We start from the raw sequence: 8,117 nt of genomic DNA on the forward strand, positions 1-8,117 counted from the left end.
TGCCAGGCGACAGGTCATGGGGCTAAGCAGTGTAGCCAAGGGCGGGCCGGTTCCAGTCCCGCTGGCAGTAAATAGGTCTACGGCTAGTGCGGTGTCGTCTATTGCTCCGACCCCTATTAAGTTAGCACGTTTGGTGCCCATGTTAGCTACTTATCCTAATCAGGAGCATGCTCAGTGCTTGTATAATGGTTTTAAGTTTGGTTTTTCATTACATTTTGAAGGGGACAGGGTCCCATTGGTTGTTAAAAACCTGAAATCAGCATTCGAACACATGGATACGTTGAAAAAGAAATTGAGGGATGAAATAGACTTAGGTAGGATAGTTGGGCCTTTTGTTGTTCCTCCCTTCGAGAATATGAGGTGTTCACCAGTGGGGTTGGTGCCCAAAAAGGCCCCAGGGGAGTTCCGTATGATTCAACATTTATCGGCACCCAGGGGAAATTCAGTTAATGATGGCATACCGGAGGGGCAGTGTACAGTAACATATTCGTCCTTTGATTCGGCGGTAGATATTGTGACGCAATTGGGGCGGGGTGCCCTTATGGGAAAGACTGACATTAAGTCAGCTTTCAGGCTCTTGCCTGTTCACCCAAAAGATTTTGAGTTGCTTGGGATGTATATAGATGGTCGTTACTATTTTGATCGTTGTTTGCCGATGGGCTGCGCAGTTTCTTGTTCCACTTTTGAATGTTTTAGTACTTTTTTAGAGTTTTGCGCGAGAAAAGTTGCGAAGTCGCAAAATATTGTCCATTATTTGGATGATTTCTTTTTTGCAGGCGGCCCTGCCTCGGAGGATTGCAGGCGGGCAATGCATTGTTTTGAAGCAATTTGCGAACGATTTGGGGTGCCCATAGCGCGAGAAAAAACGGAAGGCCCGACCACACAGTTGTCATATCTTGGGCTGGTAATAGATAGCGTTTCTCAGCAGGTTCGGGTACCGGAGGACAAAATTGAGAAATTAGTAGGGAAATTAAATTGGGCGGTACAGAAACAAAAAATTTCCCTAAGAGACATTCAGTCGATTGTAGGTAGTCTAAACTTTGTATGTAAGGCAATTGCTCCAGGGCGAGCATTCATGAGACGGCTCATTGACTTAACTAAGAGCGTTAAGCGTCCTTTTCACATGGTTAGGTTGACGAGAGGGGCTAAGGCTGACTTGCGGGTTTGGTTGGAGTTCTTGGCACATTTTAATGGTCAAGTTTTCTTCCGGGCTCCAGGCTGGTTTGGAAGCGAGGAAATTCAGTTTTTCACTGATGCGGCGGCTGGCATTGGTTTTGGAATTTTCTTTGGAGGCAGGTGGGCTCAATCCAGGTGGCCTGCTGATTTCCAGGCCGGTAGGAGGTCTATAGCTTTTTTAGAGCTATTCCCTATTTGGGTAGGCTTGGAGATTTGGGGCATGGAGCTAAAGGACAAGAATATATTGTTTAATTGTGATAATCAGGCCGTGGTGGCAGTACTTAACAAGCAGTCGGCGCTATGCCCTGATATTATGGTTTTGGTGAGGAAGGTGGTGATTATATGTTTAAGCAATAATATAGTGTTGAGGGCTAGGCATGTACATGGATGTGATAATGGTATAGCTGATGCACTATCTCGATTTCAGATGCCGAGGTTCCATGCGTTAGCACCGGGGGCCGCCCGGGAGGGCGTGGAGGTTCCAGTCCGTCTTTGGAAGAGCTGGCTATCGAGAGAAGTCGACTGCTGATGGCTTCTAGGGCAGCTCGAACACACACAACTTACTCTATTGCCTTGGGGGCATACGTGAAATTTTGTAAAGTGTACGGATACGACCCCCAGCTACCCCCTAATGTAGAATGGGTGGCGCAGTTCATTTCTTATTTATCCTTTATGGGATATGCAGGGTCTACTATTCAAACATACATATCTGGGTTGGCATTTTATATGAGTTCATCTGGGCTAAAGGATGTGACCAAGAGTTTTGTGATTACAAGGTTAATTGAAGGGTGTAGGCGAAGTACTTTGAGAAGAGATGCTAGGCATCCAATCACATTGTCTGTGTTAAATAGAATGCTCGCCTACTTGAGGCATGTTTGTGGTAGTCATTACGATGTTTTGATGTTCTCTGCTGCTTTTTCAGTGGCATTTTATGGTTTGTTGAGAGTTAGTGAGTTGACAGTAGAGTCCAGGCATAGATGTGAGTCTATTCTGCAGCACACAGATGTTAGGGTCACTGGCGATGCACCGCATCGCAGGGTGGAATTATTCCTAAGGAAGTCAAAGACTGACCAGCGGGGAAATGGGTGCACCATTTCGATACCAGAGTTGGGGACAGTTAGCTGCCCTGTGATGGCGGTTATTCGTTATTTAGAAATCCGCCCAAAGAATGGTGGAGCCTTCTTTTGTTCATATGGTGCTCTCCCGCTAACTAGGCGTGAATTTGGAAACATGATAAAACGATGTTTGACATACGGGGATATGCCGGCGGCAATGTTTTCATCGCATTCCTTTCGTATTGGGGCGGCTACGACCGCTGCCATGGCCGGTTGCTCGGATGAAGAAATCCAACGCATGGGGCGTTGGGTTTCGAGTGCACATCGGAGATATATAAGACTCGACATGGTTAAGTAAAAAAATAAAAAAAAAAAAAAAAAAAAGAACGAAAATATATATGAAATGATGATTTTAGGTTATTTGACATTTTGACCAAAATCAGGTGTAAGTTATCTTCCAATAATGTCACAACGCGTTTACTTTACACGAGGACATGTGCTTTAATCAAAGCCGTGGCCGATGGGTTGTTGGATATTTGGGTGTATAATTCTCAATATATCTGCTTACATGGTATTGTTTTATTTTATTCAGCCCTATTCAGAAGCAGGGTGGTATGTTCAGTGCCAAGAGGCTTGTTTACAAAGGAGCCCTTGTTACAGTATACATTATACATTATACATTATGCATCATATATTATACATTATACATTATACTTTATTACATTCTTTATACAAAATGAAGAAAGAGATGGTACTATATTGATGGGAATGTGTTTATACGTTATACATTATACATTATACCTTATACATTTTACATTATACATTATACCTTATACATTTTACATTATACATTATACATTATTATAAATTGATTGGAATGTGCTCAGACATTATACATTATACATTATTATATATTGGTTGGAATGTGTTTATACATTATACATTATTACATTATACAAAAGGAAGAAAGGGATAGTACTATATTGATTGGAAGGTGTTTGGAACATCAGATTGATCATAACGACCCCCCCCCCCCCCCCCCTGTACATGTTGATATCAATATACATGTATCATCAAAATAACTCTGGGCTTAATATTGAATGAGTAAGTGCGGGTTTAATGATATCACACAATTACGAGCATTCTGCTTTTTAGAGAGAATGTTACAACGGTATAATGACGTGTTTAATATCAATGCTTTCAGGATTAAGGGGAGGGGTCAAAAATGTGATTACATACATTGTATCTTGGAGGGGAAAACCCCGTGATGAAGGGGTGGTGAAGGGTAGCAGACCTTTCAGGGGGAAATTTTCATACTTCAAAATTCTGCCCAGCCCTCTTTTCTTGTTTTCTATTACAGGACCTGTGGTGTGGATCATAGGGGACTCGATAGTGTTTTGGGCACATCGAGGGCGAAGAACACCGGCGAGGCTGACCTTGGACTTGGAACGTCGGTCCGCTGGTTGGGGAAAAGGGGGCTACGAATTGAAGGGGTAAGCGATTGGTTAGATAAGATGGGTCGGAGTGAACCAAAGCCTTCAGTAGTAGTATTGCATGTAGGAACGAATGACATTGAGGCACTGTCCAAGAAGAAGCTGGCTAGTTTGACGTATAGACTTTTTGACGCCAATAAGGACAAATTTCAAATAGTGTGGTCGGACATTTTGGAGAGGGTTTGGTACCCCGCTGGCTGTACAGGAGATCAAGGTAAATTGGACTTAAAGAGAAGGGCGGCCAATAGGTACGCCAAGGCTTTAGCTGCAAGATTTCATGGTAAAGCCATACCGCATCCATCAATATCCCATAATGACATTTCGCTGTACAGAACTGATGGCCTACATCTGGCCGATGAAGGGTTGGACAGATTTATCAGTGAGTTAAAAGTTGGTCTTTCATATCTTCGTTGAGTATGTATTTATACATTTTACCTTAGTCGCTCCGGCGTGACCGACTCCAGACCGTCCGATCCGATAGTATGAATAAGGGTTTTGGCTGGTCTGGAGCCGGTTTCACCAGTGTGTCTATGCTTTCATAATGTATCATTTGTTGTTATTTAGCTGCTCATGCATTTACGTTCAATGTATGCATGCATTAAATCATGTTGGGGTCAGTTATGGATAACCTAGATATACATTGTAATGGAGGAATGAGCAATGTTCCCTGGTACCCCCCCCCCCCCTGGTAAAAGCACTAAGGATGATAACGTTGGTGAATACTAGTAGAATGATCCTGTAATGGTTGCTAAGATTTATTGAATATCTTGGTAGATACGAGTAAAATTTTGACGTGTTTGTTGGCGGTCGATCATATATAAATAAATTATATATTCTCGTTTGGCGGTAATTTGGCAATTAGGCCACCTGAAACACGTATTTTCCAAGAATAATTGGGTATTTCTGGTCATGCCAGGGCAGGCATGTGGATTTTAATCAATTATGTTATGTTATTATGTAAGTTGCAGGTCCCCACTCGTTACCTAGGTGAGGGGGACCTATTTGTACATACAAATGTTTGAGAACGCTGTTAAACTGAAATAATTGTGTCATGCTTAAAGTTTAATCTTAGCCTGACCTGATCTTAAAGGCGGGCAGGCTGGTCTATAGTCATGGGCATTCATATATCTCTATATGCTATATTTATGTCATCTGTAATCCACCGATAGCTCATAATTAATAGCTGTGCTGGGATTCCGGTCCGGCTAGCAGGGAACCAGTGGGAAAACAGCCATGAATTTTAAACATTGAAGAACTTACGAGGGGGGCCTTCTAGCGGGGGTTTAACCCCTCTCCGAGGAGCTTATTAAACAAGGGTATCGGTTGGTTACAGACATTATCGGTATATGTATATGTGATGATATTCATACACTGTACACAAAAAGCAGAATTGGTAAAGATGCACATTCATCTCTATTTTCATTAAAGCCACGACAAATCGCAATTCACTTGTTCTTGTTGTTTTGTTAGCCGTGAATAATGGATTTTAAAGACGGCTTGACGATTTAAAATGATTTATTAGCGGGCTAGCAAAATACACATTTTAGTTTGTTTTGATTTTGAAAGGGGGCGTGGTTGCCCGAGAAAGGGCTCGTGACCCGACCCGTAAAGGGCGGGGCAGCGCTTTTTGGCGCCCGCGCCAAAGAATTTGGGCACAATGCCAGACATTTGCCGCGGTTGAGCTATGCGCGGATAAAAGTGCGGGGAATGCTTCATTTTCGTTTTGGCTTTCAATGAAGAGAGATGACGGTGCATGTGTAAAGCGTGCTTACAAAATTCCCACCTCCTCCCCATTACCATCCTCTAGTTATAATTAAGGGGGATGTTGACATATATATCGTGGGGGGATTCTTGCATATTATGGATATGGTTGTGTATTTATTGTCCTTGTGCATTCTTAATGTTATTTTGTTTATTTAGTTTTTGTTTGCAAGGAAGAAGTCAATTCGAAATTACTATGAAGCAGGTTATGCCTCAAACGTTCATGTGAGTTGTCATAAAAATCCAAGTTATGGATGGTTATAGAAAAAATCTGGGGATTGAAATTATAATTTTCTCAGGTCATTTGAGAAGAAATGTTTATGAATTCATAATTTCTATGTATGTTTTATTTTCCTCTACCATGAGCATTATATATGAAGAAATGTTTGATAAGATTGCATAGGCTTCATTTCAGATAAAGTTATTTCTCGGGTCTGCATCGGACTCCTTAGGAATTAGACGGAAGTATTGTCCCAATTTTTAGGCTTCTTCAAGTTCAGCCGAATGTTCAGGTCTTTAGGCGTAGTATGTTGGTATACTTATGTGAATTTGTATGGTAATTTTGTCATGGTGTATTTATTATTAATACTGCCCACCTTTGGTATAGGAAGCAGCTCACGCATCAGTCAGATTTGAGTTATGGTTTTTAAATATCTGTTGTGAGCTGCCCGTTCAGGCAGAAATTGTGAAGAAATGATCGTTTTGGGGAAAGATATTGAAGAAAAGATTATTTAGTTTAATTGCATTGATGTATATGTTAATGACGAACACGCATTGGTCATTTACAACGAGTGATACTTTCGTACCTTGCTTCCCTTTGCCAGAGTATGGCCATATTAGTGAATTTCGTTTGGTGAAACAAATTTCTTTCTGAATTCAATTTCCTTTATTAAAGTTCCTTTAAGGGGCTCAATATTTTCAGTGGGATGAAAATTGGATACCTATAGTTGGCTTGAATACCAGCAGTAGTTGATCTTGGCAAAGTGTGATTAGGGGGGGGGGGGGGGTACAAGTACTTTTGCATTTATATTTTCCAGGGAAGTTGTATTTGTTGAATCTATATGATACTCTATAATGAATGGTGTATGAAGTAGTTGGAGGGTGATGGTATACTTTTCATGGTTAATTTCAGAATCTAGGCAGAGCCTAGGCTGATAGAAGAGCGTAACACGAATCCAAATTCGAGGGTGTTTGACCTGGTCGCACACCAATCCTAACAACGATCGTCGTGCATAAGTGGGCCGTAAGGGAATTTTATCCTCCTGTCCTATTTTGGCCAGTGGGCAGGCGGGTTTTCGCCCTTTCTCGTTTTTGGGAGGAGTGTTGACGCCTTGTGTGTTGTTGAAAAACAAGCAGTTGAAGTTCTGGGGGCATGATTTCAGTAAGAGGCGCATTATTAAAGTACCTCCTTTTTTCCTTTCCATGCCAGGGCAGGCATGTGGATTTTAATCAATTATGTTGTTATTATGTAAGTTGCAGGTCCCCACTCGTTACCTAGGTGAGGGGGACCTATTTGTACATACAAATGTTTGAGAACGCTGTTAAACTGAAATAATTGTGTCATGCTTAAAGTTTAATCTTAGCCTGACCTGATCTTAAAGGCGGGCAGGCTGGTCTATAGTCATGGGCATTCATATATCTCTATATGCTATATTTATGTCATCTGTAATCCACCGATAGCTCATAATTAATAGCTGTGCTGGGATTCCGGTCCGGCTAGCAGGGAACCAGTGGGAAAACAGCCATGAATTTTAAACATTGAAGAACTTACGAGGGGGGCCTTCTAGCCGGGGGTTTAACCCCTCTCCGAGGAGCTTATTAAACAAGGGTATCGGTTGGTTACAGACATTATCGGTATATGTATATGTGATGATATTCATACACTGTACACAAAAAGCAGAATTGGTAAAGATGCACATTCATCTCTATTTTCATTAAAGCCACGACAAATCGCAATTCACTTGTTCTTGTTGTTTTGTTAGCCGTGAATAACAAGCATGGTATCCTTTTAAAGAGAGTTAAATTATCCTTGGAATGATGTCAAATATGCATTGTTTTAAATTTGAAAGTTGAGATAAATTAATGGCCAAACTCAGATTTCCAAACTTTTTTTTACTCGTTTTGCAGCTTTTCAATTCAGACCTCATCCAAGACTTTTGAATCCTGCTCTTTTTGTGATGACATGATCATAACAAGCATGGTATCATTTTAAAGAAAATTAAATTATCTTTTGAATGATGTAAATTACGCATTGTAAAAAATTGGGAGTAGGGAAATAATAATGGCCAAACACAGATTCCCAAACTTTTTTTGAGGGGTTTATAAAGTTATAATGAACAATAATTTTCGTTTTAAGTTTCTCTTCCTTTCTTCATCTTTTTCTCTCCCCCTTTTTTGCCAGCCGATTGGGGGCACGTGCCCCCAACGCCCCCCCCCCCCCCGTAGTAATAGCGACTCTATGTATTCCCTAAACGAACAATATCATTATGTCTACTAATTTTGGGAAGCATTGAACATAGATTTTTATACTGTATCAGTAAGAAGAACAAGCTCGATAACTACACGAGCCTTGCAATGGCGTAGTACACACTATAAGCACAACTCGAACACGCCCAAAGTAGGTTATGTCGCC

Source organism: Lytechinus variegatus, chromosome 3, assembly GCF_018143015.1.
Source record: "Lytechinus variegatus isolate NC3 chromosome 3, Lvar_3.0, whole genome shotgun sequence".
In the NCBI taxonomy this organism is placed as follows: domain Eukaryota; kingdom Metazoa; phylum Echinodermata; class Echinoidea; order Temnopleuroida; family Toxopneustidae; genus Lytechinus; species Lytechinus variegatus.